The following is a 13912-nucleotide window of genomic DNA, read 5'->3' as shown; positions in this document are numbered from 1 at the left end:
TGGGATCCGTTCATTAGTGCTGGTATGATCCCACGACATTGAGTAGGATGTTTATTCTTATATCCCTCGATACGTGGAGCCGGCGATGGACAACACACCGCACTGCTCTCGCCCACTCATAACCATGAAGTTAAGCGTTCTGGCGCAAGCTGGCAGAGTAGAGGATGGGTGCCTCCCTGGGAAGGACCTCGTGTCGCGACCGTTTACGGTAAATTATGGATTAAAACAGTCGAAATAATTGTTTTTAAAGAGTTACCGTCTCCGAGTAATCTGCGTCATACCCTTCCGCATAGAACCGGCTTACGACAACAAAAATCGATAAATGTTCCCAGAAAAAGAGAAAACAAAAATAAGAAGAAGGAAACAACGAATGTAAAGCTATTATTATGCCTGGGATACCATAAACCTGGAACCGGAATCGAATTTCGAACTTCCTAAGCGATTTCTCGAGAAACGAAAACTTAACAGACAGCGGTAAATCGCAAATTAGAGGTGCTTAGAGAAGGAATTCGGCTAAAATCTCGTCAGCATATTGCGTAGTATGAGTCTCGTCCGTTTGCCCGTTACAATCAAATTAGCCTACAATTTTGTCCAAATCCGGCAGTGCCCGAGCTACTTTCATTTCACATGTCTTATATGGTCCCGATCGAGATTCAGATGATTTGAGCCGAAAATCATCTGTCAACAAATAATCAAAAATAGAAAACACGAAAAAGGGTGCAACACGAGGACTTCCCACGGTGTCACCCATCCTAGTACTGTTCTCGCCCAAGCACGCTTAACTTCGGAGTTCTGATGAGATCCGGTGCATTAGTGCTCATAAGATCGCACCCGACATTGAGTGGGATTTTTATTCTTATATCCCTCGAGTACGTATGGAGAGGGCGGCAATGGACAACACGCGGCACTGCTCTCGCCCAATCATAACCATGAAGTTAAGCATTCTGGCGCGATGGCAGAGCTAGGATGGGTGACCTCCCTAGGAAGACCTCGTGTTGCGACTGTTTACGTAAATTATGGATAAAACAGTCGAAATAATTGTTTTTAATGAGTTAACCGTCTCCGGAGTAATCTGCGTCATACCCTTCCGCACAGAACCGGCTCACGACAACAAAAATCAGTAAATGTTCCCAGAAAATAGAAAAAAAATAAGAAGAAGGAAATAACGAATGTAAAGCTATTATTATGCCTGAGATACGATAAAATGGAACCGGAATCGAATTTCGAACTTCCTAAGCGGATTTCTCGAGGAAACGAAAGCTTAACAGAAGCATTAAATCGCAAATTAGAGGGTTTTAGAGAAGGAATTCGGCTAAAACCTCGTCAGCTCATTGCGTAGTAATGAGTCTCGTCCGTTTGCCCGTTTACAATCAAATTAGCCTACAATTTTGTCCAAATCCGGCAGTGCTTGAGCTACTTTCATTTCACATGTGTTATCTGGTCCCGATCGAGATTCAGATGATTTGAGCCGAAAATCGTCTGTCATTAAGTAATCAAAAATAGAAAAACACGAAAAAAGGTGTGCAACACGAGGACTTCCCAGGGGGTCACCCATACTAGTACTGCTCTCGCCCAAGCACGCTTCACTTCGGAGTTCTGATGGGATCCGGAGCATTAGTGCTGGTATGAACGCACCCGACATTGAGTGGGATGTTTATTCTTATATCCCTCGAGTACGGTGGGAGCGGGCGGCGATGGACAACACGCGGCACTGCTCTCGCCCAATCATAACCATGAAGTTAAGCGTTCTGGCGCGATGGCAGAGGTAGGATGGTGACCTCCCTGGGAAGACCTCGTGTCGCGACCGTTTACGTAAATTATGGATAAAACAGTCGAAATAATTGTTTTTAATGAGTTAACCGTCTCCGGAGTAATCTGCGTCATACCCTTCCGCACAGAACTGGCTCACGACAACAAAAATCGATAAATGTTTCCAGAAAATAGAAAAAAAATAAGAAGAAGGAAATAACGAATGTAAAGCTATTATTATGCCTGGGATACGATAAAATGGAACCGGAATCGAATTTCGAACTTCCTAAGCGGATTCTCGAGGAAACGAAAGCTTAACAGAAGCGGTAAATCGCAAATTAGAGGGTCTTAGAGAAGGAATTCGGCTAAAATCTCGTCAGCTCATTGCGTAGTAATGAGTCTCGTCCGTTTGCCCGTTTACAATCAAATTAGCCTACAATTTTGTCCAAATCCGGCAGTGCCCGAGCTACTTTCATTTCACATGTCTTATCTGGTCCCGATCGAGATTCAGATGATTTGAGCCGAAAATCGTCTGTCAACAAGTAATCAAAAATAGAAAAACACGAAAAGGGGGGCAACACGAGGACTTCCCAGGGGGGTCATCCATCCTAGTCCTACTCTCTCCAAAGCACGCTTAACTTCGGAGTTCTGATGTGATCCGTTGCATTAGTGCTGGTATGATCGCACACGACATTGAGTGGGATGTTTATTCTTATATCCCTCGAGTACGTGTGGAGTGGGCGGTGATGGACAACACGCGGCACTGCTCTCGCCCAATCATAACCATGAAGTTAAGCGTTCTGGCTTGATGGCAGAGCTAGGATGGGTGAGCACCCTGGGAAGACCTCGTGTCGCGACCGTTTACATAAATTATGGATAAAACAGTCGAAATAATTGTTTTTAATGAGTTAACCGTGTCCGGAGTAATCTGCGTCATACGCTTCCGCACAGAACCGACTCACGACAACAAAAATCGATAAATGTTACCAGAAAAAAGAAAAAAAATAAGAAGAAGGAAATAACGAATGTAAAGTTATTATTATGCCTGAGATACGATAAAATGGAACCGGAATCGAATTTCGAACTTCCTAAGCGGATTTCTCGAGGAAACGAAAGCTTAACAGAAGCGGTAAATCGCAAATTAGAGGGTCTTAGAGAAGGAATTCGGCTAAAATCTCGTCAGCTCATTGCGTAGTAATGAGTCTCGTCCGTTTGCCCGTTTACAATCAAATTAGCCTACAATTTTGTCCAAATCCGGCAAGGCCCAGGCTACTTTCATTTCACATGTCTTATTTGGTCCCGATCGAGATTCAGATGATTTGACCCGAAAATCGTCTGTCAACAAGTAATCAAAAATAGAAAAACACTAAAAAGGGTGCAACACGAGGACTTCCCAGGGGGTCAACCATCCTAGTACTGCTCAAGCCCAAGCACGCTTAACTTCAGTGTTCTGATAAGATCCGGTGCATTAGTGCTGGTATGATCGCACCCGACATTGAGTGGGATGTTTATACTTATATCCCTCGAGTACGTGTGAAGCGGGCGCTGATGGACAACACGCGGCACTGCTCTCGCCCAATCATAACCATGAAGTTAAGCGTTCTGGCGTGATGGCAGAGGTAGGATGGGTAACCTCCCTGGGAAGACCTCGTGTCGCGACCGTTTACGTAAATTATGGATTAAACAGTCGAAATAATTGTTTTTAATGAGTTAACTGTCTCCGGAGTAATCTGCGTCATACCCTTCCGCACAGAACCGACTCACGACAACAAAAATCGATAAATGTTCCCTGAAAATAGAAAAAAAATAAGAAGAAGGAAATAACGAATGTAATGCCATTATTATGCCTAGGATACGATAAAATGGAACCGGAATCGAATTTCGAACTTCCTAAGCGGATTTCTCGAGGAAACGAAAGTTTAACAGAAGCGGTAAATCGCAAATTAGAGGGTCTTAAAGAAGGAATTCGGCTAAAATCTCGTCAGCTCATTGCGTAGTAATGAGTCTCGTCCGTTTGCCCGTTTACAATCAAATTAGCCTACAATTTTGTCCAAATCCGGCAGTGCCCGAGCTACGTTGATTTCACATGTCTTATCTGGTCCCGATCGAGATTCAAATGATTTGAGCCGAAAATCGTCTGTCAACAAGTAATCAAAAATAGAAAAACACGAAAAAGGATGCAACACGAGGACTTCCCAGGGGGTCACCCATCCTAGTACTGCTCTCGCCCAAGCACGCTTAACTTTAGAGTTATGATGGGATCCGGTGCATTAGTGCTGGTATGATCGCACCCGAAATTGCATGGGATATTTATTCTTATATCCCTCGAGTACGTGTGGAGTGGGCGGCGATGGACAACACGCGGCACTGCTCTCGCCCAATCATAACCATGAAGTTAAGCGTTCTGGTGCGATGGCAGAGGTAGGATGGGTGACCTCCCTGGGAAGACCTCGTGTCGCGACCGTTTACGTAAATTATGGATAAAACAGTCGAAATAATTATTTTTAATGAGTTAACCGTCTCCGGAGTAATCTGCGTCATACCCTTTCGCACAGAACCGGCTCACGACAACAAAAATCGATAAATGTTCCCTGAAAATAGAAAAAAAAATAAGAAGAGGGAAATAACGAATGTAAAGCTATAATTATGCCCGGGATACGATAAAATGGAACCGGAATCGAATTTCAAACTTCCTAAGCGGATTTCTCGAGGAAACGAAAGCTTAACAGAAACTGTAAATCGCAAATTAGAGGGTCTTAGAGAAGGAATTCGGCTAAATTCTCGCCAGCTCATTGCATAGTAATAAATCTCGTCCGTTTGCCCGTTTACAATCAAATTAGCCTACAATTTTGTCCAAATCCGGCAGTGCCCGAGCTACTTTCATTTCACATGTCTTATCTGGTCCCGATCGAGATTCAGATGATTTGAGCCGAAAATCGTCTGTCAACAAGTAATCAAAAATAGAAAAACACGAAAAGGGGTGCAACACGAGGACTTCCCAAGAGGTCACACATCCTAGTAATGCTCTCGCCCAAGCACGCTTAACTTCGGAGTTCTGATGGGATCTGGTGCATTAGTGCTGGTATGATCGCACCCGACATTGAGTGGGATGTTTATTCTTATATCCCTCGAGTACGTGGGGAGCGGGCGGCGATGGACAACACGCGGCACTGCTCTCGCCCAATCATAACCACGAAGTTAAGCGTTCTGGCGCGATGGCAGAGGTAAGATGGGTGACCTCCCTGGGAAGACCTCGTGTCGCGACCGGTTACGTAAATTATGGTTAAAAAAGTCGAAATAATTGTTTTTAATGAGTTAACCGTATCCGGAGTAATCTGCGTCATACCCTTCCGCACAGAACCGGCTCACGACAACAAAAATCAATAAATGTTCCTAGAAAATAGAAAAAAAATAAGAAGAAGGAAATAACGAATGTAAAGCTATTATTATGCCTGGGATACGATAAAATGGAACCGGAATCGAATTTCGAACTTCCTAAGCGGATTTCTCGAGGAAACGAAAGCTTAACAGAAGCGTTAAATCGCAAATTAGAGGGTCTTAGAGAAGGAATTCGGCTATAATCTCGTCAACTCATTGCGTAGTAATGAGTCTCGTCCGTTTGCCCGTTTACAATCAAATTAGCCTACAATTTTGTCCAAATCCGGCAGTGCCCGAGCTACTTTCATTTCACATGTCTTATCTGGTCCCGATCGAGATTCAGATGATTTGAGCCGAAAATCGTCTGTCAACAAGTAATCAAAAATAGAAAAACACGAAAAAGGGTGCAACACGAGAACTTCCTAGGGGGTCACCCATCCTAGTACTGCTCTCACCCAAGCAAGCTTAACTTCGGAGTTCTGATGGGATCCGGTGTATTAGTGCTCGTAAGATTGCACCCGACATTGAGTGGGATGTTTATTCTTATATCTCTCGAGTACGTGTGGAGCGGGCGGCGATGGACAACACGCGGCACTACTCTCGCCCAATCATAACCATAAAGTTAAGCGTAGTAATGAGTCTCGTCCGTTTGCCCGTTTACAATAAAATTAGCCTACAATTTTGTCCAAATCCGGCAGTGCCCGAGCTACTTTCATTTCACATGTCTTATCTGGTCCCGATCGAGATTCAGATGATTTGAGCCGAAAATCGTCTGTCAACAAATAATCAAAAATAGAAAAACATGAAAAAGGGTGCAACACGAGGACTTCCCAGGGGGTCACCCATCCTAGTACTGCTCTCACCCAAGCACGCTTAACTTCGAAGTTCTGATATGATCCGGTGCATTAGTGCTGGTATGATCGCAACCGACATTGCGTGGGATGTTTATTCTTATATCCCTCGAGTACGTGTGGAGGGGGCGGCGATGGACAACATGCGGCACTGCTCTCGCCCAATCATAACCATAAAGTTAAGCGTTCTGGCGCGATGGCAGAGGTAGGATGGGTGACCTCCCTGGGAAGACCTCGTGTCGCGACCGTTTACGTAAATTATGGATAAAACAGTCGAAATAATTTTTTTTAATGAGTTAACCGTCTCCGGAGTAATCTGCGTCATATCCTTCCGCACAGAACCGGTTCACGACAACAAAAATCGATAATTGTTCCCAGAAAATAGAAAAAAAAATAAAAAGAAGGAAATAACGAATGTAAAGCTATTATTATGCCTGGGATACAATAAAATGAAACCAGAATCGAATTTCGAACTTCCTAAGCGGATTTCTCGAGGAAACGAAAGCTTAACAGAAGCGGTAAATCGCAAATTAGAGGGTCTTAGAGAAGGAATTCGGCTAAAATCTCGTCAGCTCATTGCGTAGTAATGAGTCTCGTCCGTTTGCCCGTTTACAATCAAATTAGCCTACAATTTTGTCCAAATCCGGCAGTGCCCGAGCTACTTTCATTTCACATGTCTTATCCGGTCCTGATCGAGATTCAGATGATTTGAGCCGAAAATCGTCTGTCAACAAGTAATCAAAAATAGAAAAACACGAAAAAGGGTGCAACACAAGGACTTCCGATAGGCACCCATCCTAGTCCTGCTCTCGCCCAAGCACGCTTAACTTCGGAGTTCTAATGGGATCCGGAACATTAGTGCTGGTATGATCGCACCCAACATTGAGTGGGATGTTTATTCTTATATCCCTCGAGTACGTGTGGAGCGGGCGGCGATTGACAACACGCGGCACTGCTCTCGCCCAATCATAACCATGAAGTTAAGCGTTCTGGCGCGATGGCAGAGGTAGGATAGGTGACCTCCCTGGGAAGACCTCGTGTCGCGACCGTTTACGTAAATTATGGATAAAACAGTCGAAATAATTGTGTTTAATGAGTTAACCGTCTCCGGAGTAATCTGCGTCATACCCTTCCGCACAGAACCGGCTCACGACAACAAAAATCGATAAATGTTCCCAGAAAATAGAAAAAAAAATAAGAAGAAGAAAATAACGAATGTAAAGCTATTATTATGCCTGGGATACGATAAAATGGAACCGGAATCGAATTTCGAACTTCCTAAGCGGATTTCTCGAGGAAACGAAAGCTTAACAGAAGCGGTAAATCGCAAATTAGAGTGTCTTAGAGAAGGAATTCGGCTAAAATCTCGTCAGCTCATTGCGTAGCAATGATTCTCGTCCGTTTGCCCGTTTATAATCAAATTAGCCTACAATTTTGTCCAAATCCGGCAGTGCTCGAGCTACGTTGATTTCACATGTCCTATCTGGTCCCGATCGAGATTCAGATGATTTGAGCCGAAAATCGTCTGTCAACAAGTAATCAAAAATAGAAAAACACGAAAAGGGGTGCAACACGAGGACTTCCCAGGGGGTCACCCATCCTAGTACTGCTCTCGCCCAAGCATGCTTAACTTTGGAGTTATGATGGGATCCGGTGCATTAGTGCTGGTATGATCGTACCCGACATTGCGTGGGATGTTTATTCTTATATCCCTCGAGTACGTGTGGAGTGGGCGGCGATGGACAACACGCGGCACTGCTCTCGCCCAATCATAACCATGAAGTTAAGCGTTCTGGCGCGATGGCAGAGGTAGGATGGGTGACCTCCCTGGGAAGACCTCGTGTCGCGACCGTTTACGTAAATTATGGATAAAACAGTCGAAATAATTGTTTTTAATGAGTTAATTGTCTCCGGAGTAATCTGCGTCATACCCTTCCGCACAGAACCGGCTCACGACAACAAAAATCGATTAATGTTACCAGAAAAAAGAAAAAAAAAAGAAGAAGAAAATAACGAATGTAAAGCAATTATTATGCCTGGGATACGATAAAATGGAACCGGAATCGAATTTCGAACTTCCTAAGCGGATTTCTCGAGGAAACGAAAACTTAATAGAAGCGGTAAATCGCAAATTAGAGGGTCTTAGAGAAGGAATTCGGCTAAAATCTCGTCAGCTTATTGCGTAGTAATGAGTCTCGTCCGTTTGCCCGTTTACAATCAAATTAGCCTACAATTTTGTCCAAATCCGGCAGTGCCCGAGCTACTTTCATTTCACATGTCTTATATGGTCCGAATCGAGATTCAGATGATTTGAGCCGAAAATCGTCTGTCAACAAGTAATCAAAAATAGAAAAACACCAAAAAGGGTGCAACACAAGGACTTCCGATAGGCACCCATCCTAGTCCTGCTCTCGCCCAAGCACGCTTAACTTCGGAGTTCTGATGGGATCCGGTGCCATAGTGCTGGTATGATCGCACCCGATATTGAGTGGGATGTTTATTCTTATATCCCTCGAGTACGTGTGGAGCGGGCGGCGATTGACAACACGCGGCACTACTCTCGCCCAATCATAACCATGAAGTTAAGCGTTCTGGCGCGATGGCAGAGGTAGGATGGGTGACCTCCCTGGGAAGACCTCGTGTCGCGACCGTTTACGTAAATTATGGATAAAACAGTCGAAATAATTGTTTTTAATGAGTTAACCGTCTCCGGAGTAATCTGCGTCATACCCTTCCGCACAGAACCGGCTCACGACAACAAAAATCGATAAATGTTCCCAGAAAATAGAAAAAAAATAAGAAGAAGAAAATAACGAATGTAAAGCTATTATTATGCCTGGGATACGATAAAATGGAACCGGAATCGAATTTCGAACTTCCTAAGCGGATTTCTCGAGGAAACGAAAGCTTAACAGAAACGGTAAATCGCAAATTAGAGGGTCTTAGAGAAAGAATTCGGCTAAAATCTCGTCAGCTCATTGCGTAATGAGTCTCGTCCGTTTGCCCGTTTACAATCAAATTAGCCTACAATTTTGTCCAAATTCGGTAGTGCCGGAGCTACTTTCATTTCACATGTCTTATCTGGTCACGAGCGAGATTCAGATGATTTGAGCCGAAAATCGTCTGTCAACAAGTAATCAAAAATAGAAAAACACGAAAACGGGGTGCAACACGAGGACTTCCCAGGGGGTCACCCATCCTAGTACTGCTCTCGCCCAAGCATGCTTAACTTTGGAGTTATGATGGGATCCGGTGCATTAGTGCTGGTATGATCGTACCCGACATTGCGTGGGATGTTTACTCTTATATCCCTCGAGTACGTGTGGAGTGGGCGGCGATGGACAACACGCGGCACTGCTCTTGCCCAATCATAACCATGAAGTTAAGCGTTCTGGCGCGATGGCAGAGGTAGGATGGGTGACCTCCCTGGGAAGACCTCGTGTCGCGACCGTTTACGTAAATTATGGATAAAACAGTCGAAATAATTTTTTTTAATGAGTTAATTGTCTCCAGAGTAATCTGCGTCATACCCTTCCGCACAGAACCGGCTCACGACAACAAAAATCGATAAATGTTCCCTGAAAATAGAAAAAAAAATAAGAAGAAGGAAATAACGAATGTAAAGCTATTATTATGCCCGGGATACGATAAAATGGAACCGGAATCGAATTTCGAACTTCCTAAGCGGATTTCTCGAGGAAACGAAAGCTTAACAGAAACGGTAAATCGCAAATTAGAGGGTCTTAGAGAAAGAATTTGGCTAAAATCTCGTCAGCTCATTGCGTAATGAGTCTCGTCCGTTTGCCCGTTTACAATCAAATTAGCCTACAATTTTGTCCAAATTCGGTAGTGCCCGAGCTACTTTCATTTCACATGTCTTATCTGGTCACGAGCGAGATTCAGATGATTTGAGCCGAAAATCATCTGTCAACAAATAATCAAAAATAGAAAACACGAAAAAGGGTGCAACACGAGGACTTCCTAGGGTATCACCCATCCTAGTACTGCTCTCGCCCAAGCACGCTTAACTTCGGAGTTCTGATTGGATCCGGTGCATTAGTGCTCATAAGATCGCACCCGACATTGAGTGGGATTTTAATTCTTATATCCCTCGAGTACGTGTGGAGAGGGCGGCAATGGACAACACGCGGCACTGCTCTCGCCCAATCATAACCATGAAGTTAAGCATTCTGGTGCGATGGCAGAGCTAGGATGGGTGACCTCCCTAGGAAGACCTCGTGTCGCGACTGTTTACGTAAATTATGGATAAAACAGTCGAAATAATTGTTTTTAATGAGTTAACCGTCTCCGGAGTAATCTGCGTCATACCCTTCCGCACAGAACCGGCTCACGACAACAAAAATCAGTAAATGTTCCCAGAAAATAGAAAAAAAATAAGAAGAAGGAAATAACGAATGTAAAGCTATTATTATGCCTGAGATACGATAAAATGGAACCGGAATCGAATTTCGAACTTCCTAAGCGGATTTCTCGAGGAAACGAAAGCTTAACAGAAGCATTAAATCGCAAATTAGAGGGTTTTAGAGAAGAAATTCGGCTAAAACCTCGTCAGCTCATTGCGTAGTAATGAGTCTCGTCCGTTTGCCCGTTTACAATCAAATTAGCCTACAATTTTGTCCAAATCCGGCAGTGCTTGAGCTACTTTCATTTCACATGTGTTATCTGGTCCCGATCGAGATTCAGATGATTTGAGCCGAAAATCGTCTGTCATTAAGTAATCAAAAATAGAAAAACACGAAAAAAGGTGTGCAACACGAGGACTTCCCAGGGGGTCACCCATACTAGTACTGCTCTCGCCCAAGCACGCTTCACTTCGGAGTTCTGATGGGATCCGGAGCATTAGTGCTGGTATGAACGCACCCGACATTGAGTGGGATGTTTATTCTTATATCCCTCGAGTACGTGTGGAGGGGGCGGCGATGGACAACACGCGGCACTGCTCTCGCCCAATCATAACCATGAAGTTAAGCGTTCTGGCGCGATGGCAGAGCTAGGATGGGTGAGCACCCTGGGAAGACCTCGTGTCGCGATCGTTTACGTAAATTATGGATGAAACAGTCGAAATAATTGTTTTTAATGAGTTAACCGTGTCCGGAGTAATCTGCGTCATACGCTTCCGCACAGAACCGACTCACGACAACAAAAATCGATAAATGTTACCAGAAAAAAGAAAAAAAATAAGAAGAAGGAAATAACGAATGTAAAGCTATTATTATGCCTGGGATACGATAAAATGGAACCGGAATCGAATTTCGAACTTCCTAAGCGGATTTCTCGAGGAAACGAAAGCTTAACAGAAGCGGTAAATCGCAAATTAGAGGGTCTTAGAGAAGGAATTCGGCTAAAATCTCGTCAGCTCATTGCGTAGTAATGAGTCACGTCCGTTTGCCCGTTTACAATCAAATTAGCCTACAATTTTGTCCAAATCCGGCAGTGCCCGGGCTCTTTTCATTTCACATGTCTTATTTGGTCCCGATCGAGATTCAGATGATTTGACCCGAAAATCGTCTGTCAACAAGTAATCAAAAATAGAAAAACACTAAAAAGGGTGCAACACGAGGACTTCCCAGGGGGTCAACCATCCTAGTACTGCTCAAGCCCAAGCACGCTTAACTTCGGAGTTCTGATGGGATCCGGTGTATTAGTGCTCGTAAGATTGCACCCGACATTGCGTGGGATATTTATTCTTATATCCCTCGAGTACGTGTGGAGTGGGCGGCGATGGACAACACGCGGCACTGCTCTCGCCCAATCATAACCATGAAGTTAAGCGTTCTGGTGCGATGGCAGAGGTAAAATGGGTGACCTCCCTGGGAAGACCTCGTGTCGCGACCGTTTACGTAAATTATGGATAAAACAGTCGAAATAATTGTTTTTAATGAGTAAATTGTCTTCGGAGTAATCTGCGTCATACCCTTCTGCACAGAACCAGCTCACGACAACAAAAATCGATAAATGTTCCCTGAAAATAGAAAAAAAAATAAGAAGTGGGAAATAACGAATGTAAAGCTATTATTATGCCCGGGATACGATAAAATGGAACCGGAATCGAATTTCAAACTTCCTAAGCGGATTTCTCGAGGAAACGAAAGCTTAACAGAAACTGTAAATCGCAAATTAGAGGGTCTTAGAGAAGGAATTCGGCTAAAATCTCGTCAGCTCATTGCGTAGTAATGAGTCTCGTCCGTTTGCCCGTTTACAATCAAATTAGCCTACAATTTTGTCCAAATCCGGCAGTGCCCGAGCTACTTTCATTTCACATGTCTTATCTGGTCACGATCGAGATTCAGATGATTTGAGCCGAAAATCGTCTGTCAACAAGTAATCTAAAATAGAAAAACACGAAAAGGGGGGCAACACGAGGACTTCCCAGGGGGTCATCCATCCTAGTACTGCTCTCGCCAAAGCACGCTTAACTTCGGAGTTCTGATGGGATCCGTTGCATTAGTGCTGGTATGATCGCACACGACATTGAGTGGGATGTTTATTCTTATATCCCTCGAGTACGTGTGGAGCGGGCGGCGATGGACAACACACAGCACTGCTCTCGCCCAATCATAACCATGAAGTTAAGCGTTCTGGCGCAATGGCAGAGGTAGGATGGGTGACCTCCCTGGGAAGACCTCGTGTCGCGACCGTTTACATAAATTATGGATAAAACAGTCGAAATAATTGTTTTTAATGAGTTAACCGTCTCCGGAGTAATCTGCGTCATACCCTTCCGCACAGAACCGGCTCACGACAACAAAAATCGATAAATGTTCACAGAAAAAAGAAAAAAAATAAGAAGAATGAAATAACGAATGTAAAGCTATTATTATGCCTGGGATACGATAAAATGGAACCGGAATCGAATTTCGAACTTCCTAAGTGGATTTCTCGAGGAAACGAAAACTTAATAGAAGCGGTAAATCGCAAATTAGAGGGTCTTAGAGAAGGAATTCGGCTAAAATCTCGTCAGCTCATTGCGTAGTAATGAGTCTCGTCCGTTTGCCCGTTTACAATCAAATTAGCCTACAATTTTGTCCAAATCCGGCAGTGCCCGAGCTACTTTCATTTCACATGTCTTATATGGTCCCGATTGAGATTCAGATGATTTGTGCCGAAAATCGTCTGTCAACAAGTAATCAAAAATAGAAAACACGAAAAAGGGTGCAACACGAGGACTTCCCAGGGTGTCACCCATACAAGTACTGTTCTCGCCCAAGCACGCTTAACTTCGGAGTTCTGATGGGATTCGGTGCATTAGTGCTGGTATGATCGCACCCGACATTAAGTGGGATGTTTATTCTTATATCCCTCGAATACGTGTGGATCGGGCGCCGATGGACAACACGCGGCACTGCTCTCGCCCAATCATAACCACGAAGTTAAGCGTTCGGGCACGATGGCAGAGGTAGGATGGGTGACCTCCCTGGGAAGACCTCGTGTCGCGACCGTTTACATAAATTATGGATAAAACAGTCGAAATAATTGTTTTTAATGAGTTAACCGTCTCCGGAATAATCTGCGTCATACCCATTCGCACAGAACCGGCTCACGACAACAAAAATCGATAAATGTTCCCAGAAAATCGAAAAAAAAATAAGAAGAAGAAAATAACGAATGTAAAGCTATGATTATGCCTGGGATACGATAAAATGGAACCAGAATCGAATTTCGAACTTCTTAAGCGGATTTCTCGAGGAAACGAAAGCTTAACAGAAGCGTTAAATCGCAAATTAGAGGGTCCTAGAGAAGGAATTTGGCTAAAATCTCGTCAACTCATTGCGTAGTAATGAGTCTCGTCCGTTTGCCCGTTTACAATCAAATTAGCCTACAATTTTGTCCGAATCCGGCAGTGCCCGAGCTACTTTCATTTCACATGTCTTATCTGGTCCCGATCGAGATTCAGATGATTTGAGCCGAAAATC

General features: G+C 44.0%; 14 non-coding genes and 3 pseudogenes across 14 annotated transcripts; all 17 read right to left on the bottom strand.

Moving 5' to 3' along the window:
• Positions 1-714: 714 nt before the first annotated feature.
• LOC142508476 (5S ribosomal RNA) lies at positions 715-833 on the bottom strand. Its single transcript, XR_012806687.1, has one exon. It is a non-coding gene; the product is annotated as a 5S ribosomal RNA (ribosomal RNA).
• Positions 834-1518: 685 nt separating this feature from the next.
• LOC142515015 (5S ribosomal RNA) lies at positions 1519-1637 on the bottom strand. Its single transcript, XR_012810882.1, has one exon. It is a non-coding gene; the product is annotated as a 5S ribosomal RNA (ribosomal RNA).
• Positions 1638-2318: 681 nt separating this feature from the next.
• LOC142512327 (5S ribosomal RNA) lies at positions 2319-2438 on the bottom strand (annotated as a pseudogene).
• Positions 2439-3121: 683 nt separating this feature from the next.
• LOC142508798 (5S ribosomal RNA) lies at positions 3122-3240 on the bottom strand. The gene has a single exon (XR_012807001.1). It is a non-coding gene; the product is annotated as a 5S ribosomal RNA (ribosomal RNA).
• A 683-nt stretch (positions 3241-3923) lies between these two features.
• Positions 3924-4042, bottom strand: LOC142516416 (5S ribosomal RNA). Its single transcript, XR_012812211.1, has one exon. It is a non-coding gene; the product is annotated as a 5S ribosomal RNA (ribosomal RNA).
• A 684-nt stretch (positions 4043-4726) lies between these two features.
• Positions 4727-4845, bottom strand: LOC142515772 (5S ribosomal RNA). Its single transcript, XR_012811599.1, has one exon. It is a non-coding gene; the product is annotated as a 5S ribosomal RNA (ribosomal RNA).
• Positions 4846-5528: 683 nt separating this feature from the next.
• On the bottom strand, positions 5529-5647 carry LOC142506946 (5S ribosomal RNA). The gene has a single exon (XR_012805217.1). It is a non-coding gene; the product is annotated as a 5S ribosomal RNA (ribosomal RNA).
• Positions 5648-5936: 289 nt separating this feature from the next.
• LOC142517388 (5S ribosomal RNA) lies at positions 5937-6055 on the bottom strand. Its single transcript, XR_012813137.1, has one exon. It is a non-coding gene; the product is annotated as a 5S ribosomal RNA (ribosomal RNA).
• Positions 6056-6739: 684 nt separating this feature from the next.
• Positions 6740-6856, bottom strand: LOC142511079 (5S ribosomal RNA; annotated as a pseudogene).
• Positions 6857-7540: 684 nt separating this feature from the next.
• LOC142507138 (5S ribosomal RNA) lies at positions 7541-7659 on the bottom strand. Its single transcript, XR_012805401.1, has one exon. It is a non-coding gene; the product is annotated as a 5S ribosomal RNA (ribosomal RNA).
• Positions 7660-8341: 682 nt separating this feature from the next.
• Positions 8342-8458, bottom strand: LOC142510452 (5S ribosomal RNA). Its single transcript, XR_012808562.1, has one exon. It is a non-coding gene; the product is annotated as a 5S ribosomal RNA (ribosomal RNA).
• Positions 8459-9139: 681 nt separating this feature from the next.
• On the bottom strand, positions 9140-9258 carry LOC142507137 (5S ribosomal RNA). Its single transcript, XR_012805400.1, has one exon. It is a non-coding gene; the product is annotated as a 5S ribosomal RNA (ribosomal RNA).
• Positions 9259-9938: 680 nt separating this feature from the next.
• LOC142510846 (5S ribosomal RNA) lies at positions 9939-10057 on the bottom strand (annotated as a pseudogene).
• A 685-nt stretch (positions 10058-10742) lies between these two features.
• On the bottom strand, positions 10743-10861 carry LOC142515014 (5S ribosomal RNA). The gene has a single exon (XR_012810881.1). It is a non-coding gene; the product is annotated as a 5S ribosomal RNA (ribosomal RNA).
• Positions 10862-11544: 683 nt separating this feature from the next.
• Positions 11545-11663, bottom strand: LOC142517433 (5S ribosomal RNA). The gene has a single exon (XR_012813179.1). It is a non-coding gene; the product is annotated as a 5S ribosomal RNA (ribosomal RNA).
• A 684-nt stretch (positions 11664-12347) lies between these two features.
• Positions 12348-12466, bottom strand: LOC142506601 (5S ribosomal RNA). Its single transcript, XR_012804888.1, has one exon. It is a non-coding gene; the product is annotated as a 5S ribosomal RNA (ribosomal RNA).
• Positions 12467-13148: 682 nt separating this feature from the next.
• Positions 13149-13267, bottom strand: LOC142517435 (5S ribosomal RNA). Its single transcript, XR_012813181.1, has one exon. It is a non-coding gene; the product is annotated as a 5S ribosomal RNA (ribosomal RNA).
• Positions 13268-13912: the final 645 nt, after the last annotated feature.

The sequence above is a fragment of the Primulina tabacum genome, chromosome 10, assembly GCF_025594145.1.
Source record: "Primulina tabacum isolate GXHZ01 chromosome 10, ASM2559414v2, whole genome shotgun sequence".
Lineage (NCBI taxonomy): Eukaryota > Viridiplantae > Streptophyta > Magnoliopsida > Lamiales > Gesneriaceae > Primulina > Primulina tabacum.
Note: the sequence above shows the minus strand (reverse complement) of the source record. Positions and strands in the feature narration are given on the sequence as shown.